At 38.6% G+C, this 22,609-nt stretch overlaps 1 protein-coding gene across 6 annotated transcripts in view; it reads right to left on the reverse strand.

Annotated features, from left to right (window-relative positions):
* DYRK1A (dual specificity tyrosine phosphorylation regulated kinase 1A) overlaps nucleotides 1–22,609 on the reverse strand; it is a 129,451-nt gene that overhangs the window by 45,684 nt on the left and 61,158 nt on the right. The window contains exon 1 of one of the 6 annotated variants that reach the window (XM_074355834.1): nucleotides 3,488–3,506. The exons of the other annotated variants lie outside the window; for them this stretch is intronic. The gene's annotated coding sequence lies outside the window, so the exon portion shown is untranslated. Of the gene's footprint in view, nucleotides 1–3,487; nucleotides 3,507–22,609 lie in introns of those variants that run through there. 6 annotated transcript variants of the gene reach the window in all.

Consider the following 22,609-nt stretch of genomic DNA (forward strand, 5'->3'; position numbering starts at 1 on the left):
GAACTGATTTCTTACAACCTTCTAGTTAGGGGCCAATATATATCACCGCAGAACACACATACTTTAACCTACAAACCAAAACAGCTACAAACAGGATGAAACTGCTCATAAGATCTAAATAAATGCTCAAGTTTATCAGTTCGATACTTTGATTAAATCTGTATATTAAACTGTTAGGGATAACAATGGGATGGGGTAAAACATTTATCTTTAAAGCCTGTAATATCAGACTTCCACTTCTGACCATTTTAGAGTACCTAGTACTAAACTACCTCAACTCACCGTAAACCACTATAAAAGTGGTCAAAACATATGAAATAATTATTTTCAGACAGTGGAAAACAGGCCATTCATAGCTGTGATCACTGAGAAAAGGGAAATAAACTTGGTGAGCCTCACAGTCCCCCTGGCTTTCTATCTGGAGACAATGTCCAGAGTATAGTGTAGGGAGGGACAATTTCCAAAGAACCCAGTGGTCTTGATGAGTCGAGGAGACGTAGATGAGAGTTCAAGGCTACTGAGTTGGCTGGAATTTGTGGGGCAGGCAGTAGAAATAAGAGACCTATGTATGTAGAGAAGGGGCTCCACTTATCTGTACCCAGGGATCACTTTGACTCTTTGGCCAAATACAAAGCTGCACAATAGTCAGGCGAAGGTCCAGGAAGCCACGCAGAGAGCGACCGACAGGGAGCTGAAAGCTGAACAACTACTAGAAATAGCACAAGACAGCAGACGGAGTGACCAAATCACCTAGCGGGAGAGACCCTGCTGAACACCACACACGTTCCAGACACTCTAGGAAACCCACGCTTTAGGAGGAGAGCTCAACTAGCCCTACAGCAAAGGCTGCCGTCTACAGGTCCTAACAGAGACCGAAACAAATCTCAAAGGATCCAGATGATCTACAAGTTAACTAACGGCCCACCAGGTCAAAATTCAGCATTTTTAAAATGAGGATAACAAAACCCAGAACCTCAACAGCTTAGCATTCTAAACACCCATATCCAATCAAAAATCACTAGGCACATAGAGAAGCAGGAAAATGTGGTCTGTATTCAAGAGAAAAAACAACAAAAACTCATTAGTAGACCCAGAAATGATAGAAATAATGAAATTAGCAGACAGAAACTGGATTATTAAGATATGTTTTTTAAAATAAAGGAAATTATGGACAAAATAAAACAACAAATAGCAAATCTTAACAGATAAATGGAAACTAAAAACAAATACAAAATATAATAGAAAAAGCACAAAGCATCCAAAATCTATGAACACAATCAAGTTAACACCCCTGTTTGAAAGAAGTATCAAAGGGAAGGAGAAAGAAACAGGGGAGTAAAAATTTATAAACAAATAATAGTCAAGAGTTTTCCAAATGTAATGAAAAGTATCAACCCACAGACTCAAACTCAATGAACTCCAAGTAGTATAAACACTCCCACCCACATACACACTGAGGCACTCAACTCAGCTCCTGAAAATCAACAATGAAGGAAAAAAAGAAAAAAACTTCAGCCGTGTGGGGCTGGGGGGTGCACACTTACACACAGAAGCACTGACTTCTCATCAGAACCATATACACCAAAAAAAAAAGCACTATCTTTAAAATGACGAAAGAAAAAGACCTTTAACCTACAATTCTATGTCCAGTGAAAACATCCTTCAAAAGAAGGCAAAACACTTTTTCAGACAGATGAAAGTGAAAAAACTTGTCAACAGCGGACTTGCACTCAAAAAATGCTCACAGTTCACAGAAGAAAAATGATTCCAGATATGAACTGTGATCTATACAGTGGAATAAAGACAACCATAAATGGAAAATATGAAAATATGTAGATAAAATAGCAAAGACATTTCTCTCATCAATTTTAAAAAGGTAATTTAAATGTTTAATTTTTCTAAACATTTTTGTTTAAAGCATAAATAACAACATATTGTGGAGTTTATAACACAGATAAAAGTAAAATCTGTGACAACCACAGGATCAAGGACAGGAGAGGTAAAAAGGAAGTACAAGACAGTGTAACTTACGGATGCACATGGTAAGCCCTCAAGCAACCACTGAGAAAGACCACACAGACAGGTAGATGCGTGGATGGATGGACAGACACATAGACTATCCTCAACTAGATTACAAAAAATCTTACTTATTAACCCTGCAGAAAATGGTCCCTAATCCTTTCAATTACAAAAGGCAATCCAAATTCTTATAGCTGAAATAAAAGGTCAAGAACTTATTTTTAATAATAGCATCTGGAACACAAAAAGGATTAGAACAGTCACTCACGATATAGCTGCTAGATTCCATAAATTACTACACTGCACACAGTATATAACATGTAATGGGTAAATTTATATTTCCCCCAATATTCCAGACATGCTGTAAGTAATCGCTGCCTAACTGAATGTGTAGCATATAAAGAGCACAGGCATTTATAAATTTATAAATGTGAATCAGCCATTAGAAGATTTAGATATGCAACACAAAATGGAAGAGTATTATGTTGCAATAAATTAAACATATAAACTGCTGGATTTCAGGTATGATTAACTGGTAACTGATTTTAAAAGACTGCCACAAAACTTACCTTAAAACTGAAAACTAACACTTTACTGGAAAAATTACCTGCTAAAGAAAGCAACATATTTAACACAACCACCAAAATACTGGCCACTTGTACATAATGCTCACAAACACGTTTCTGAGGCAAAAAAGTCTCAGGCAAATACAATAAAATTGGTTCATCTCCATGACGGTAGTTGCGTGATCCTTGCTGGCTTATAACTGTTTTCAATGTATGCAGTCTCTTGACCCGCCCGCCCCACCCTGCTCCAGTCCTTCAGGGGAACAAAAGGCAAACTCGTTTCTGGGAGTTAATTTTAGATGCTGTTTCACCAGACAACCCTGCGGAGGGGCAGAAGAGGATGCCTCCTGGACTAGCAGAATCCACATAACGGCACAAGGGAACAGCACACGAGGCGACAGCTGCTGAAGCAGCCCTCTCAGGCAATGTCAGTGACTGAGTACAGACACAATGGTACATACAAACATAGGACCTAATTTACATACATTTCTTTCTGGCCATATATTAGAATAACATGATCCATTCAACAGGTAACTAATCAGGCTAAACTGAGATCAAGCTCCTAAAAAGGGAAAAAAATCTACTACTACTGTAAGAATAAAAGTATTTTCAAGAACCTAGAAGATCTACACGGTGCTGGTTGCTCTCTCAGGCCTCAAGGCTAACACTAAAGAAAATGAGCAAAAACTGGGGTCCTGACTAGACGACTTGTATAGATGCTAATCACTTACTTAGCTGAAGGATTCACACATTCACTGCAGTCACTTGGCCTGCGTTAAGTTTAACTTTCACTGATAAAGATACCAAAAGTTTTACAAAAATGACTTAAGTCATTCAAACTGACAAACTATGCTGGTTATAATCAAGAAATAATTCTTTCAAACAAGCTAGGAAACCATTACCATTCAGACTAGATGGTAAGCCAGATCCCGAGACTCCAGCGTGTCTCTCAATGAAAGAAATGACCACAGAGCTCAAGGCTAACAGACAGCTGTCCCTCGTACTAGTGCTGGTCGGATGACGTAGCCTCACTTATGGTTTACAAGACAGTCACCTGAGACAGGACCAGCAGTAGCTGGCAAACATAGAACAGTTCAATGCAGCCTAAGTAACTTGTGCGCTCAGTGAATGGCACTTCCTATTTTCAGTCAGAAGATGGGGTTTGTGTTCACCTCTCAGGTCAGAGTCATCCGTGGGCAGTGAAGGGAGAGCCCTGGACCCCTCTGGCTGGGAGAGCTGTGGGTCTCAAGCTGCTCAAACTCACCTTTGTGAAGCCCCATGGTCTTTCTGTATCTCAGATTCCTCTGTACCATGCAAATTTAGCATATTCATTTACAAAACAGGTAAAATGAGAAATACATGATTTGGAAAGTTCAACTTGCTACGCAGAAACACACTGAACTAGGGTTTAAGACATCCTGTCACTTGCCGTAACCCCAGCATAAACGCAGCATGGTGACAAACAAGGCAGTTTCCTTATACATGAAGTAAGAGTCATCGTCATCTCGTCCAGTCACATAAATGCAAAGTAGTCCTTCCCTCGTAAAATGCCATGGATTTGAAACGTTACACAGATCACTGCCAGAGGAAAGGAAAGGTTGTGTTCAAAAGTCTCTGTTTAGAGCTGAAAAGACACTTTCTAATAAATGGTGGTTAGATTCTAACTTATTTCCTTTTTTAAAATATCTACACAAAAACATAGTAGAAAAACTTTCAATGTTTTATACACACACACACATACATACACACACACACACAGTGTATGAATATGTACATACATATATAACCTGAATCACCCAAAGATGCTCCCTCCCCCACCCCGCTCCAGGAGTTCTCTTCAGCTCTCCTGACCGTCATTCTGCCAGGGCCCACACACGCTGAAGCTGCCTTCCAGAAACCTGAAAGTACAAACAGAAGAGACACAATATACTGCAACACACCTAGAAGCTACTGAAGAGCCGGACGCTGCCTGCGTGGCTGCCTTCCCCTGCAGGGAAGAAGAACCAGGAAACAGAAAGAGGCAGCCAGGAGTACAACACGGGCGGAAAGGTCACCTACCACAGGCTGCCATCACCTTCAGCTAGGCCACAACCGTGTCACTTTAAGAAGTGTCTGAAGATGCTACTAAGTTTCGGGCACATTCAGTTTCTTTGGAAAGAAAGCTGCCTCAAACCTTCCCTAATCTCTGCCTCTGCCTTCTCTCAAAGCAGGCAGAGCAACAGCAGCTGAGGGACACAGCCACTTTTTAAAACTTCCCCTCTCCTACCCCAGGCAGAAAAGAGGAGAACCCTGCACATATTCCTCTCCTCACTTTTTTTTAGTTCTAGCTAGACAGCTGTGAAACATACAAGATATTTTTAAATCTAGTTAAGTACTTGGTTGGGTACCTATATTGAATTGCAGCAGAATACTTAAAATTATCCAATGAGGCAATCATTTGGCTTTGTGATTCCAATTAAAACACTATATTTACGGGGATTTTCCATTACAAAATGCCCAAAAGGCAAGATATTCATCCGACCAGAGACGCTTTAAAAGTTAAGCACTGAGCAAATTGTTAACTATTAGACAGAGGTTATAAAATGTAATAATATAAAAAAGTAACCCTTCATTAAAAGTATACTTATGTAGCAAATAAACACATCATTTCAGAGCTCATCATTAGTTTTCCTTCTTACACATGTACTGTGCAAGTGTTTAAAATTCGTGGCTAAGTTCCACACCAAATGAAAATAGTATAGAAAATGTTACTGTATGAAATGTTATACAATATCCTGAATATATAAAATTCCCTAATGATACCATTAAAAACACTAAGATCTGTCACTGCCTCCCGCCCCCACCCTCCAAAAAGTCAGGCAAAAGATGAAATTCTCATAAACCAATAATAAGTATATGGAAAAACTTTCAAATTCACTAGAAGTCAAAAAGTAAGTCCATACGTAAGTAACAGTAAGATTTCACCATTTACCTCTCAAACAAGCACATTTTTCCAAACCAGGCAGAATACCCTCAATAATAACAGTATGGATAGAGCAGCTTTCTATGACCCTTTACCAGAACGCTCTGCTAGCAGTTTTTCACAATTAAAGAAAAAGTGATAAAAGTAAAAAATAGTAAGAACATTCATCACACTCTCCATGCCAAACTTTGTGCCAGTATGCCTCAGATCCACGGAAGTCCCACGAATCAGTGGCATTAATACAGCATCTGTTACATTTTACATAGAAAGAAAAGAGTCCAGCAGCCCCATGGGGCCTGGCAGCTGGTGGCCCCACATTCATGGGCTTCGGGCTGGTCAGTGGTGGTAGGGCAAACCAGACTCTCCAGGGTCCACGCTCCTCAGAGACAGAGGGAGTAGGAGTGGGGGGTGCTCAAGAGACACGGGGAGCACCCCTGTGAGACAGGACTGATGCGTCCTCACAAGAGTGAAGAGAAACTGAACCAGCAAGTCTGAAAAGAGATCGGGCTGGGAACCAGCCCTCTGCGAGAGATGTCCCCTCCCACGTGCAACCTACTTGAATGCAGGTGAACGCAGATGAATGGGTCGCTGTGGCCAGAAGAGACGGGAATTTAAAAGGGAGTCTAGGAAAAACGAGTAAACTTCACATCAAATTTTACAAAAGAACCTTTAAAAAAAAAGAAAAGCCAGTTCTCTAGTCACCATGAATTCTGTGACGAGCTCACAAAACTGACCTGTGAGAAAAGACTAGACTAGGAAGTGAGCCACAGTTCAGCAGCCCTGTCCCTGCGGCCTCCCCCGACACCCGCCCCCCAGACTCCCAGCATACCAGGGACACCTTCCACCTCGGAAGTCCTGGCTCTGCTGCTTTGCCTGAGCAACTCCCACTTCCCCTCCCAACTGCAGTTCAAATGTCACTTCAGGTTTGGCTGGATAATGGAGTACAGACAAAGGAGCAGGTAAGGATACACAGGTAGGCTGGACCAGAGTCCTTCCGCCAGGGTAAGAAATCTGGATTTTGTAAAAAAGCTAAGAGGGCACCAGGGAAGGTATGCCAGGAGTGATATGGCTCTGGCTGTGTTTTCAGTCACAGCAATAAACAAACACTGGGGTGTCTGGATTAAATCTCGCCACTTACTACCCAGCGACTGAGTGACTGGGTAAATAAATCTGTGCCTCCCTTCCCATCTGCAGAATGGGTTAAGCCAGTACTCAAACCTCAAGACTATTATGAAAATCAAAGATTTAATGTTTAAATTGGTACCTGGCACATGGGACCTTCCGGGATTCTACACGCCCCCTTAACAAACAATCTATCCTCTAATTCATTCATTCAACAAACATTTACCACGCCCCCACTATGCTCTACACCTTAGCTGTCCGGTACGGTAGCCACTAGTCACAGGTGGCCACTCAGTGCTTGAAATGCAACTATCTGGAACTGAGATAAGCTGCAAATGCAAAGCACATGCAAGATTTCAAGGAATTACTACAAAAAACAGAATGTAGGATATATCAATAAATTTTTAATTTTAAAATAACATATTTTAGATATAGTGGGTAAAATAAGATACCAAAATTAATGTTTCTTTTTTTCTATTTTTTAAACTGTGACTCCTAAAAGCTTAAATTACATAGGTGGCTTATGTTATAATCTACTGGACAGAGCTGTGCTAGAAAAAGTTCTTAGCGTTAAAGACACAAGAGAAGATGAAGGGCAAAGACTCTGGCCTCCTGGAGTTTGTATTTTATTGCTGGTTGGGAGAGGACACGATCCCTCACAAAATAAGTAAGTGAATTCAGTAATGTCAGAAAATGATCAGTGTTCTGAAGAAAATAAAACAAGGAAAAGAGAAATTGGGAGTGGAGGGGAGCTGTGTCTTCCACTTCACCTCCCGTCCCTCACAACAGAGAGTACAGCCAGGTCTCCTGTCAAGCACGAGCTGAGACAGACTGGCAGTGGCCGTCCGGAGCACGTGCTGTTGTTACACTCACACACCCCCAGGCTAACCTGAGCGGGTCAGAAAGCCCGGCGCTCTGCCTGCCTGGGCGGGAGCACAGAGAGGAACGCCGTGTGCGCCCGGTTCTATGAACTGCATCCCCTATCCATCCACTCGAGCCAGAAACTCTCTCTCACCCCCACCTCCCTCTACACACAAACTACATTCTGAGACTCTGGCCTCAGGAATGTCTCACAAATCCAACTGTTAATTTCTTTACTCTGTCAGGCTCTAATTCAGAAGAAAGTGAAAGTGACGAAGGGGTGATTCTATAGCACCCGAGCCTTACCCAGTCTCTGTGCCCTCTCCCCACTGCTGCCAGTCTGCTTCCTTAATCACAGGTTCAAGATCAGCATCACTTTAAGAGATCCAGAGCTTCCAGGTTTACATGTCACCTCGTCTCATTGCCCGCCAGGTCTCTCCGTCCCGTGCCCCCATACATGGCCTCCCTCTGAGCTGCACTGACAGTGCCCAGGCAGAAGTGTTCCCCATCTAGAATGTGGTCCCTTTTCTCCTCTTTTCTGCTCCTAGAAATCTTGGATTCAAACTTTAAAACCCAGATCTAATGTCATCTTCTCTAAGAAACCTTCCCAGAATCTTGCAGTGAGCTGCTCCCCGCTCCATTTCTTTCCTACTATTCTGCTGTTAACACAGCAAACATGTTCTATGCTAAAGTAATCAGCACATCCTCACAATTAGAACACTTGAGGGAAGGACTGGTCGTATTTGTTTATATATTCTCATGAATACAACAATGCAAAGGTTTAAAATAGACAATAAATAAGTGGGTGAGCGAAGCAGAGACCCCTGCCCACAACCCTCTCATCCAGATGAGGGGCTCCTCAGGAGCTGCTGGGCCCCCCACAACTGTTCGAGAAGGAATTCTCTGCTCTGAAGGGCGAGACAGCCAGCATGCCTCTCTCACTCTTCTCTTTCATGACAGCACATAAAGGCATTCAATAAATATTTTATTCAATGAGTTGCAGATTAACAAGTATTATCAGACATCAAGTTCCCCATCTCAGTTTATAGAGGGGACACCTGCGACCTAGAGAAGTTTAATGTTTTGTCCCAAAAGGTCAGTGGCAAAATCAAGACTGGGACAGTCTCCTATCTTACACCCAACATGGCACATTTTCTTCTGATGAAAAGGTCCTGAGTAGGCGTTTGTCACTTTTTGGTCACTCAGTATCTGGACACCCATCACGGTTTGTGGCAATCACAGACGACAGAAAAAGCCATGTCTCCTACTATAAAAGCCAAACAGTAACAAAACTTCTCTCATCCTCACTCCCTTCTAGCAACCCAAGTTTGAACGGTCAAACGTTCCTGCGCAGCCTGAGAACTGGAGGCGCAGCTCCTGCAAGGCGCACGGGCAGTGTGAGCGTGCTCCCCGCAGGGAAGGGAAGGCGAAGCTCACACAGCAGCTGACTGCAAAGAGCCAGGAGCGGCGAGACCGGGCCTGTGGCCTGACCTGGCTGTGTCCTCTGCTGCTGCCTGCCACGTTGCCTCCTACTTAGTTCTCTAGCACAGTCTCCAGCTTTCCAATCAATTCTGCAGGCTAACTGATTCATTTTCTGCCTAAATTAGCCAAGGATGAGTTTGTTGTCTGCATCCAAGAACCCTGACTGTCGCACATAAATGAACAAGGGACAATCACTCAAAAAAGGGGGACGAGAAAAGGAACAACGAAAGAAAATGTTACACAGAATAAACCAAGGCCCTGCTGGTGTTTACGGTGGCCGTACATGCCACATGGACAAGACTGCTAACCGACAACCAAAGGCATTTTTTTCCCCCTGACTGAGGCAACTAGTCATTTCCCAGTTTCCCCTGCAGCTAGCATGTCCCTGTGACTCAGCTCTGGCCTGTGGAACGTCAACAGAAGTGACGTATATACTACCAGGCCTGACCCACAAACCTCCACGCTCTTCCCCAATCCAATGACTGAATGCCAAAACCCAGGGCCACCTTTGGACATCATATGTGAGATAGGAAAAATATCCAGTTTGGTCCCTGAGTGACTGTATGGAGCAAAACAGTTATTGTCAGTCACTGGGCTATTACATACACAAGAAATAAATTTCTAATTTAAATCAATGAAATGTTGCATGCCTGTTTTATCAGTTAGCCTAGCACAATGAAAACAGGGAGTAATATCTGCCTAGGGAAGTTAGCAAATACTTCACTGAAAACAGTGATCAGATGTATGTTACTTGCCATTAGTAAAGATCTGGACTAATACAAAGCTACCATCCAAAAGTTAAGAAATGTGTTTTTGATTTTGAAAGGACTTTTTCTTGGTGATTAAGTACAAAAGTAGAGGGTGGGAGGGAGTAAATTAACGTGACTCTTTAAATCAGATGACATAATCCCTGTTTTATATGCATTTCCTTCCTTTGTTCAACATTTGGATTCAAAGGAACTCAGTATATAAATTTTTTTCCAGGGTAAATCATGAATTATATACTAGAAGCATGTTAAACCTTCCTATCTTCCTATAAATTTTCATTATGAAAACAAGTTGTATCATACAAGGTGCTACCTACTCAATAGCTCACTTGGAGGGCTCTTTTTTACAGATGACATCCCATCCTCTAAAGATCTGGATTCATTTAGGCCTGAAATGGGGACCAGACATCAATATTTTTCAAAGATTTACCAGGTGATCAGATTACGGGGTGCCTCCACTAGAAGAATTCTGATGAAAATTTGTAAGATTTTAAATAATGATGATATAGTACAAAAGTGCTTTAATATTTGCCATGAAAGCCTAATTTTAAAAATCTACAATGGCAACTCATAACTGATGGGAAAACTTACACTTAAAATTCTTTCCAAAATATTTTATGTTAGTATTATATGTAATGAACACTCAACTGTACAACCCCTAATTCTCTGCATTTTGAGGAACCAAGTCAACTAACAGGTCACAACGTGAAAGAAAATAATCAGAAAACATTTTTTTAAAACTCTTGGATAGAAGGAAATATTTAGACAGAGGGAAAACTCCATGTCTTAACAGCTCTTAATGAATATTTCTGAAGAGTGGGACTCTAAGGAAACAGGAGCAACTCTCATTATCTAATCTGTATACACTTTTATAAGATCATCACTTTTATTAGATCACATTTTAAAAATCACCATGAACAATTCACACTACTATAAAATACTAACAACAAACGCTCTTCTGAAAGCAGAACAGGCTCCCCATCTCGAAGCAAAACTTCCTTAGTCACCTCCACCTGAGTTACCACGGTGACCCACACCTAGTGGGTGGAAACTATCCTCTTTGCACCAAAGTTCCAGCCGTCTGTCATCTCTGGTGGTTTCTGAAATCAAGCTTTATTTTCTAGCTCTGAGGCTGAACCGCTATCTTCGAGTACAAGGGCTGGCAAAATCTTGAGCAAGAGGTCAGCCAATTTTTTCTTAAAGCCAGAGTGTGAATATTTTAGGCTTTATTGAGGATACACTGTTGTAATTAATCAACTCTGTCCTTACAGCATAAAAGCTGCCACAGACAATACATAAGCCAATGAGTGTGACTGTGTATTTATTAAAAAGAAGCAACAGGCTGGATTTGGGTCTTGAGGCTTCAGAGGCAGCAAAGTTATTGTGAGGCACTGAAATTATATATATACACACACATGCTTATATACCTATATATTACCTATCTACATCATATAAAATATTGTATGTTTATGTTTATTTATACAGTACCTGTGTTTGTGTTATTATCTCTTTACCCCAACTATAATACAAAGCCCTTAAGGATGCTGCTTCATTCACTGACAAATCTTCAGTGAGTGGGCACACAATGGCACTCAAAAACCATAACTGCCTGGCTCAACTAACTCACCTCCTGAGACCCAAACACAGATTAATAGGAAGGAGGGGGATACAAAAGAACCAATTTTCTCCTACCAGGAGTAGAGAGATTATTAAACGTAAACCTAGGTTTCTATAGTCAAATGGCAAGCGCCCTCTCCTCCCTTGCCAAGACATCACTGTAACTGACGAGGACGACGAGCGCTAACAACGAGGGACAGTCACAGGACTAACAGCAACCAGAGAAGCAATGACTTTTATCAAGAACTGCAGGCAGCAGAGTTGCCAAGGAGGGCACCACAGGAGAGCTCCTTCCGCCAGTCCTGGACGTGGTGCTCCATCAGCAAGAAGGGAGAGCACCAGCCAGGGCTTCCTGGGGGTGGCATCCCCAAGCCTGGGACTCATGGCAGGCGACGGGTACACTGTCAAGTCTAGCTTCAGCTCAACTAACTCACAGTGTGACGACCCTGGCCTTTCTCAAGGATAAGATGCCTTTCCAGTAAAGTAGGGACGATAAATCATTCCAACACCTACGAGAGGTTCATGCGAGCAAACACACGTGAGCACATTTCATAAACTCTAAAACACCACACATATTCAAAGATAAAAGATGTGAAAGTTGCCTTCACGCTATGAATTCTCAAACGTCAGGATACTAATACTTTAATAGCTGGAAAACAGTACCAACTTTCCTATTAACTACTTTATTGAATAGGAAAATAATGCCAATTAATATGTTTTTTTAAAGCCCCCCATGGACCTGAAGGCTATTTTCATTTCGAATTTTTGAAAAATGCAACTTGCCAGGTTTGTTTCCTGAGTTGTACCTGCTGCAGTGAGTACTTAATAGTAATGCATTTAGTTGAACGTGTCTTACAAAAACAGTTAATATGCCCAAGTTTTCAGATACATATAATACTCAGGAGGTAGTTAAAGTAAGTGCAGTAAAATCAATTTTATGCAAAATGAGTGAACTGAGAAGCCTGGTGTTCAGGAAAACTTTCTCAAACTTTCAGTTATAAAACGTTCATCCACATTAACTATCAAGAAACATGGACGATACGTATCGACACTAGCAACAGCTGTCCTGCATGGCACTACGTGCTTTTCTTAATGCTGAAGACATTTCTGGTAGTAAAACCTACTCGCTGTTTTAAAAGCAAGAAAGCCCTTCCCCTAAACAATCGACAAGAGCAGAGTGCTAAGCTCCCCCCGTCCCCGGTCCCCCGACCAGCCTTCTGCACAGAGCTTCCTGGGCTTTCACATGGACACCCGTCACTTCTCTCCTCCAACTGGGGAGAAATGGTAAGTTGTTTTGGATATAAGAATAGGTTTGCAAGATCTTATGCACGACTGTGGTTGGCACTATCAACTGGACGATTCCACAGACACACGTGTTCATTTGAAACAAGTCAAATGAAACTGAAGTAAAGCACTCCCTTGGAGAGACCATCCTTGGCCTTTCTGGAGAAGACTGCACCCACCTCCCACATCATCTGTTTGTTTAGATGTTTACTGTATATCTCCGGCCATTAGAATCCAAGCTCCATGAAACCAAGGGCTTTGTCCACTAGTATACACCTAACACCGAGAGGAAATGTTCAGCACGACAAATGCTTAATAAATGCGTGTTGCTTTTCTCACCATTTTCTTAAACTACCTGACATCCAGCAGAATATCCCCTAGTTACTAAATGATCATAAAAAGTTCCATTATTCTCGGGTAGGCATTCTGCAAGTTGTAATAATTTAACAGAATTGCTTTGGTTCCACTGTATTTATTTTTACTCCTACCTTCAAGACAAGTGAGGCTGATGTTCTTATAACTGTATAATATTATTACAGTTTCCTTAGGAGTGTTAAATAATTGAGTGCATTTAGGGAAAAATCATTAGAGACAGCATAGAGTAGTGCTAAAAGCACAGACCCTTGAACCACAATGTCCAGGTTTGAATTCCAGCTCCACCACTTACCAGCTGCATCCCTGGGCACCTTTCTTAACTTTCTGTGCCCTAGCTTCCTCACTAGTAAGAGAGAAATGAGCGTCATATTATCACCTCCCAGTTCTCTAGCCCTTTCACTCTTCCTTCAAACATTTTCAGAACAGCACCGGCCCAGAAAAGCTCTGTTGTCGACCACTGTCAGCCCCCCTCGAGGGGGCTGCTCAAGCTCTCTCTCCTTTCGTGGTAGAGCAAGACCAACATCTATCAATTCACTATTCATTCTGGCATTTTCTACTTCGAGGTTCTACTTCTTTATCCAAAAGCAAACTAACTTGCCCGCCCCCCACCTCAAAGGATGCCTTTCCTGACCTGCCATCTCCACCAGCAACACTCTCCCACTCGTCCAGGCTTAACACCACGCTTCTCTAATGCTCCTTCACCCTCCACCTTGCATGACTCATTCTCTAAGTTCTGCCTAGGGTTCCTTAAAAAATTCCTTCATGCCCATCTTCTCTGTTCTTTTACCTCTTAACTGTTCATAGACAGTAAGTTCCATGAGAACAGAGGCAGATTCTGTAATTTTCACAGGTTTATCTATTCCTAATACATAGTAAAGGGTTCTGTATCTAGTAGGCTCAGTATTGGTTTAATATAAACTAATGCACACCAGGCTCACTACAATCACTTCCATGACTCCAGACTCCAATCCTTCCTTAAGTTATAAATCATTTGTAAAATGTCTCATACCTACAACTTGTTTGCTCTGACACACTCGTTAATATATTCAATTCAAGTAACCACTAGTTATAAAGCATTACAGGTGGTTTTGGGGAGGGAAGAAAGAACTGGGGCATGATTCCAAAAATGAGTCCTCTCCATGTCTTCAAAAATGTTGCAAGAATGTTTAAGAAACAGCCACATAAATATTTACATTAAAAGGTAAATAGACATTAATTCTGATTAGTAGGTGGTTTTTAATTAAGACAATACAAGCAAAGGAAAGGAAAAGGGGGCATTCCAAGATATAGGAAGAACATGAGTAAGAAGCATCAAAGTGGTATGTTCAGGAAACACCACTGGAGGAGGGGACAGGTAAAGGGTTAACTGAGTCCACAAAAAATTCATGTTAAAGTCTAACCTCAAGCACCACAGAATATGACTTTATTTGGAACTGCCCTTATTTGAAAATAGGGTCATTGTGATGTAATGAGTTAAGATAAGGTCATTAGGGTGGGCCCTAATCCAGTATGGCTGATGTCCTTGTAAAAAGAGGAAATCTGGACAGAGACACGCACACAGGGAGAACACCATGGAAGATGAAGACAGAGATCAGGGCGATTGCAGCAGAGGTCAAGGCAGGCCAAAGATTACCAGCAAACTACCAGAAGCTAGGCAACATACACACCAATCAGCCTGGGGAGCAGTAAGATTTAGAGAGCATTAAACAAACTACATTGGGTAGTATCTTCTCAGTAGTGAGGAACAGTAAGAGCCAACACAGAAACAGACTCATAGACATAGAATACAAACTTGTGGTTGCCAAGGGGGCGGCGGGTGGGAAGGGACAGACGGGATTTCAAAATTGCAGAATAGATAAACAAGATTATACTGTATAGCACAGGTAAATATACACAAAATCTCATGGTAGCTCACAGAGAAAGGAACATGACAATGAATATATATATGTTCATGTATAACTGAAAAATTGTGCTGAACACTGGAATTTGACACATTGTAAAATGATTATAAATCAATAAAAAATGTTTAAGAAAAAATTAACAAGAGTCAACACTGTGCTGATCTCACATAAAAAATCTTAAGTATAACTCCAAAGATCAAATTATTTCCAAGTAACCTAAAGGTCCCAGAAAAGGGTCTAGAAAATGTATAGAAATGTAAAACTACACAGCATTCAACAAGGTAAAAATTCACTAATGTCTGGCACACAATCAAAATTACTACACATGCAGAAACTGGAAAACACAACCTATAATGAGAAAAAAATCAATCAATGGAAATTGATCCAGTCTTGACAAAGCTGTTACAGTTAGCAGGCAAGGACATTAAAAGAGTTATTATTATAACTATATTCCATACATCCAAATAGGTAAGGAGGGTTGTGCAAAATTTTTTAAGAGACACAAAAATTGAACTTGTACAAATGGAAACTACAAAGTATAAGATTAAAAATACATTAGATAGTGCAGAAAAACAGATGAGTGTACTTGAAGACACAGCAATAAATTCCAACTGACTATTCAACACTTGAAACTGGCTGTCAAAACAGAAAAAATAAAAACATAAGAAGAGAGAGAGGTTAAATATAAAATTAATAGACATTCACTGAGTTCTGGGACAATCTTAAATAATGTAATACACACGTAACTAAAGTTCCTAATAGACAGGAGAGGGTGAACAGAAACAATTTTGAAAAAAGTCAGAAATTTTCCAAATTTGATAAAAACTACAAACCTACAGATACAAAAGTTCAACATGCTTTTAATGATAAAAAAAAAAATCTTAAAAAACAGTCAGAACAAAAAAGGACATTATATATTAAAGGAACAAAGATAAGGATTAAGTAAGATTTCTTGAAAGAAAAATGCAAATCAGTAGACAATGGAGCAACATCTTAAATTGTTGAAAGAAAAAAGTGTCACTAGAATTTCTTGCCCAATGAAAATATGTCAGAAATGAAATAAAATACAAACATTTTCAGGTATACGAAAGGTGAGAAAATGTGTCACTAGCAAACCTACACTATTAAAAAATGTAAAAGGAAGTACTGGGGATGAAGGAAAATGAGACCAGATGGAAATAAGACCTATACAAGCAAATAAAGAACAGCAGAAAAGGTAAATGCACACGGGTGAACGTGCCATAGTGTTTCTAATTAGTTAAGTTTCATTAAAAGATTATTAACTGCTTAAACAAAAATAAGGTAGTGTGGGGTTTCTAACATACATAAAAGTAAACCTTTGAAAAAGCAGTAAAAAGACCAGTAAAAGATAAATGAAAGTGTATTACAGTGAGGTCAATATGCTGAATGTGAGGTAATTTAGTAGTAGTATTTGAAAGTAGACTGTTACCAGATAAAAAGTAACCACTAAATTAACAGAGTTAAAATGAGTAAGTCAACAAGGAAGAAAAATTAAATCATAAAAAATATTCATTTAATCCAAAAAGACAGAAAGAAAGAGGAAAGGGGGAATAAAGAACAGAGAGGACAAAGAGAAAATAAATAGGAGTTTGATTGAAACAAGCTTATCAATAATCACATTAAAAGCAAATACCCCAATTGAGAGGCAGAGATTTTCAGACTTGGGGGGGTGGGGGAGAGCAAGACTCAACTATATACTGCCTATAAAAGACACATTTCAAATACAGACATTAATACATTAAAAATAAAAGGTTGAAAAAAGATGTATCATGTTAACACTAATCAAAATTAAATGGAATGGCTATATTAATATGAAACAAAGTATTCTGCAACTCAAGGAATATATGTGACTAGGAATGAAGGTCATTTTATAATGATAAGAGCATCAAATCAAGAGGATATATTCATCCTGAATAGGTATGCACCTATTAAAAGAGTTTTAAAATACCTGGAGCAAAAGAAATTATAAATTGTAAGAATAAACAATTATATTAAGAAATTTCATATCCTTATCTCAATAATTGATAGCACAAGCAGACAGAAAATCAGTAAGGATATAGGAACAATACTATCCATGAACTTAACTGACATTTAGATGACACTCCACCACAGAAGAGCTGAACAGTCTTTTCTAGCAACACAGCACATTTACCAAGATAGACCACATTATGGGTCATAAAACCAATCTCAATAAATTAAAGGGAATCAAGTCATACAAAATATGTTCTCTGATGACAATAAAATTAAACTCGAAAGCAATATAGATATATGGAAAAAGTCCCCAAATGCTTAGAAACTTAATGACATACTTCTAAATTCCTGTGCCTCAAAGAAGATATCAAAGAGCAAATTAAAAGTATTCTGAACTGAAAGAAAATGAAATACATTATATTGATATTTGGGAGATACAGTGAAAGCAATACTTAGGTAGAAAATTATAGCACTAAACACCTCTATTAAAAAAGAAAGTTCTGAAATCAGTGACTTCTGTTTTCTACCTTAATAAACTAGGGAAAACAAAAGCAAATGAAATCATAAGTCAACAGAATAAAGAAAATAACTAGCATCCAGAGTAGAAATGAACAAAATAGAAAAGAGAAAACTCAATGAAAGAAACCCCAGTATCTTCATAAACATAAGATGCAAAAATTCTAAACAAAACTGTAGTAAACGGAATCTAACAATCTTTTAAAAAGGGGCAGTGTACCCAAATGCAGTATCAGTTTAATATTCAGAAATCAACATTATTCATCAAATTAACTAAACAAAAACCCAATCATACGATAATCGAAATTTTAAAACTATTCTTGATCAAAAAAGGAAAAGACTTTCAGCAAACTAGAAATAGAAGTCATTTTCCTCAGTCTGATATAGGACACTGACAGGAACTCCACAGCTAATATCATACTTAGTGGTGATGCAACATTTCCCTCTCTAAAATAAAGGAAAAGACAAGGATGTTCTTTTCACCACCTCTATTCAACACTGTGTTCTATATGTATTCTACATTCCGTGGAGTAGCCAGTGCAGTAATGCAAGAAAAGATATACAAGGTAAGCAAACTGGAAAAGAAGCAAAGCTGTCTCTCATCATAGACAACAGGATCATCCCTGCAGGAAATCTGATGGAACCCACAAAAAGCTATGAGACTCACCAAGGGTTTTAAGCAAGGTTGCAGAATACAAGCTCAATACAAGAAAATCAGTTGTAGTTTACATACTAGCAACCACAGTCAGAAACTGAAGCTTAAAAACCATTTTCAAAGGTTTCAAATGAATGAAATACTTTTATAAATCTGACAAAAGATGTGCAAGACTTATATACTTAAAATTAAAAAGTTAGAAAAATCAAAAATCTAAATAGAGGGAAAGCTACACAATAAGCATGAGTCTGAAGAATCAATATTGTTAAGATGTCAATTCTTCCTATGAAATTATCTATAAATTCAACACGATCCCAATCCACAGCCTAGTAGGTTTCTTTGTAGAAATTGACAAAATGACTTGCCAATTCACATGGAAACACAAAGGACCTGGAAAAGTCTTAACAATTTTGAAAAAGAAGAAGATTGTAGGACTAATACTACCACTACCAGATTTCAATACTTATTACAAGGCTGGTTGTAGTAAGAACAATATGGTATTGGCATCAAGACAAATAGATTAATGGAACAGAACAGAAAGTCCAGAAACAGACCCACACACATATGGAAGACTGATTTTCAACACAAATTTTAAAAAGTAATTCAGTGGAGAAAGCATAGTCCTTTCTTCAAATAGCCCACCTGCAACCAAAAAAAAAAAAAATTGATCTTTTAGCTATGCCTTGCAGCACCATTTACAAATATTAACTCCAAATGGATCACAGACTTAAATGTAAAACCCAAAACTATAAAATCTGGAGGAGGTGGGGAACACAGGAAACCTTTTAGACCTTGGGGACAATTAGGCAAACGTTTTTCAAAAGCAGGATCCACAGAGGAACAAATCAATGAATAGACTTCATAAAAATTAAAAACATCTGTTTTTTAAAGACACTATTAAGAGAATGAAAAGAAAAGCCATAGACTACGATAAATCTTTGCAAATCATACATCTGCTAAAGGACTTCTATCCAAGATAGATAAGGAATTCTCAAAACTAAATAATAAAGAGAAGAAAAAAAAAGTGGACAAAGATTTGAACAAACACTTCACCAAAGATGACACACAGAGGACAAACAAGCATTCCTAAGGCCAAGTGAAATACCACTTCCACCAAAAAACTGCAAACTGAAAAAGGATCACTCCCTCTTCTGAATTTCCACCTCTCTTGTAGCATGGACACTCCGTCACTTCACATACTGTGGTGATACGGTTATATAAAGACATATCTCATCGAAGTCCATTAAATTATAAATTCCTTGAGTGCAGGAGTCTATGTCCCTTTATTACGTGGATGAATAAAAGCATTTCTGTACATGTTTTACTTATTTATTTTTCTCCCAGTTTTACTGAGATGTAATTGGCAGCACTAAAATAAAAGACCTAACAATTAAAGGGGTAAATGTCTTAGAAAACTTGATATAGACATCTAAAATTCACAAGAATTATTTTTGGTGCCATCCTGAATTTCAATGCTTCAGGGCCAAGAGGGAGGGAAGAAAGTAAGTTTAAAACTCCTATGCTTTAACCAACAGACACAGAAGGTGAAGAGAACTGGTTGCCACAAAACCAAGTGAAGAAAAGCCAAAGAAAATTTGAGCTAGAACAATAGAACAGCAGTTCTTATTTTAAGGGAATGACACCAGCTGGCTTAGAAGCTCAATGAAACATCTAACACACTGGAGCCTTAATCACTGCGACCACCTATACTGGGTAAGTGAATAATACCATAATGTTACTTTTGTTCAACTGTTATCTTTTCTACACACTAAAATGTTCTTCCTTCCTATTACTCTCCAACTATTCTAATTAAGTCATATTTAAAACCTTGACAAAGTTCTATGGGTTTCCTCATTAAGCCTTTCCCAGACTGCCTAACCCATTTCTCATGTACCTATCCTCAAAAAGCCTGGTGCTTTCTTTTTTCCTGTACTCCTCCAAATAAATCCTCATGGCACTTTCTGCATGGCTGTCTTGTATTTTTATCTAACTTTGCATGGGTTTCTTCACCTTTTAGGTTCCTTGAACAAAGCACTGAGTTTTGAATTTTCTACAGAATCTCCTCAACAAAGACATAATGTAAACCAAAGATAATATAGAACAGTTAAAACATCTGACTTAAATTAGAAAGATAATAACAGCAAGAGGTGGTAAATAACAATTTGATCTTCTAACTGAACAGAAGAACATGAACAGGGGAGGGGGTTCAAGTTACGCTCCTATCTGCCAGATCCCAGGAGCAGTACAAGATAAATTCTACCCAAAAGCTTGCACTAATTTATTAAAAACAAACATGTACCTTTATAAAAGGTCAAAATCATAAAAATATCAAATATGCTACTTACTGCAATGGTACTATTTCTGATCTGGAAAAAAAAATGACCAATTTTACTGAAAAGAGTTTTAGAAAACCTGTGCATAGTGCTGCTCCATGAGTTATATTTTAGAGACAAAGTTAAAACATTTCCCTTTTTGTTATAAGGTACTTAATCAGATAAAGATTTTATACAATTTAACCTTTATAATTTAATACACATATTTTGGTTACAGGTATTTAACAAAGCAATTAAATCTCTATTTCCACTTCTGTTCTAAAATCCGCCTGCCCGCAGTGAGTGGGAACTGCTGCAGATCATTAAACACTCATTTATCAATGTCTCTCACCAGGCAACACAATGCAGCAGAACAGCACACAGAAACCATCCTGAACCCCAGCAACAGCAGCTAATTAGCATAGCCTACCACTAAACCGACACCACATGATTGGAACTGTTAGTCGGAAGGCTAGCCAATCAAACTAGGTTATGCAAATAGCCTATTTTAGTTGCCAGGGCAGAGCTACTTCCAATTGTCCAATAGGAAAACAAGCAATAAACAAGAAATGAAATTGAGCTTTGTCACATTTTCAAGTTGCTGTTAACACTTTCAGGTTTAGAGCAAAATTAACAGCAACTGTAAAGGATTAGAACAATATTCCACTTTCCAGGGCAAGCAATCCAATGGAAATATACACAGAATACAGCTAATGTAGTGTATTTTTTGTAATTTTAACTTTTTACTATATGGCTATGAGTTTTTCTAACAGAAGCTGCCATCAACATTTCAACTTTTTCCCCAACCTACTCAAAAGCAAGCACTATGTAAATGTTTTTCTATACATTCAAATAGATTTTCAAATGTTACATTTTAGAGAAATCCTAAAAAGTATTTTTATTCTATTACGGAAAGACTAAACAAAAGGTGGGCATAATATCAGAATGCATGGTTCACTGGAAGTCTCAAACAAGCTTTATCAGACTGAAGAGAAGTAACATTCTGTTTCTGGTTATGACACATTAATATATAATTTCAAAAATAACTTTAAAATCATAAAACCCAAATTAATTATTAACCTAGAGAGCTTAGAATATGTAAACTGAGACCAAGAAAACAATACCATATCTCGCAACCAAGATCAAGATATGAGCATAATATAAATATATTATATTCATATGTAAAATTTCTAATAATGAATAAAACATTTAAAAAATTTTCTACTCTGTCAGTACATACTAACAGCTACAAATACAGTCTTAAAGACCATCAGTGTTCTGACAATTCTTAGGGGCTGAGAGAATTTCTTTAATCTCACATATTCAGAGAAATGCTTTGAAACATGTCAAGGAGATACAGTTTCCATTTGTGCCTTATAATTGTATCTTTATAAAAGATACAATTTTATTTTAAAATAGATCAACTTGTCCCACCTATCCTAGCAATTATCTCCTTCTAAATGGAGTACAGATCCATCGCACACCAAGAAGTCAGTGATTTTCAAATATATTTTCTCATACAATGTCTGTAAATGTCTCCAGAAAGACTTCCAGCATTTGTAAAAAAAATACTGAATTAAGACAAAGAGCAGATTTCAAGCATCAAATTCAAAGAAAACAACATGTTCACCCTATCTCTATCACTGCAAATTATCTCCCCCCTTACAAAAACTGAAGCCACTTTTCCCACCTCTCTAAGCACCCACCACACATACTTGTCTCCTAATTTCTTCTCATGTTCTCTCTTACTTAGAGGTTCTGGATGAAAATCATTTTTAAAAGTCCAATAAAACCAAACCAGAGTCATCTTCTTAGAGGGAAGAACTTTAAAGCTGGAAGAAATCTGAAAAACCATCTAACAGTAACCCCCTGTTCTATAAACAAAAAAACTAAACTTTAAGAAAAATAGTGCATAAGACCTTACAGCTGAAAATCAAAGTCCTCCCAAATAATCTTCTAACAGTATCCACGAATAGTCTTTATCAGTCAAGTGCCAGTAAATTTCTTGGTTTGTTGTTCATATTAAAATATATTTAAATAAATATTTTTTAAAGATTAGCTCAGAATCATTCTCCACACCATCATATGACTACAGCATCTAAAAATCAAGGCTTGCTTAAGAAAGGGTTGAAAAATCACTCTAACCCCATGCATCTAATCCATTCTATGAAAGACTCA

The sequence above is a fragment of the Camelus bactrianus genome, chromosome 1, assembly GCF_048773025.1.
Source record: "Camelus bactrianus isolate YW-2024 breed Bactrian camel chromosome 1, ASM4877302v1, whole genome shotgun sequence".
Classification (NCBI taxonomy): Eukaryota; Metazoa; Chordata; class Mammalia; order Artiodactyla; family Camelidae; genus Camelus; species Camelus bactrianus.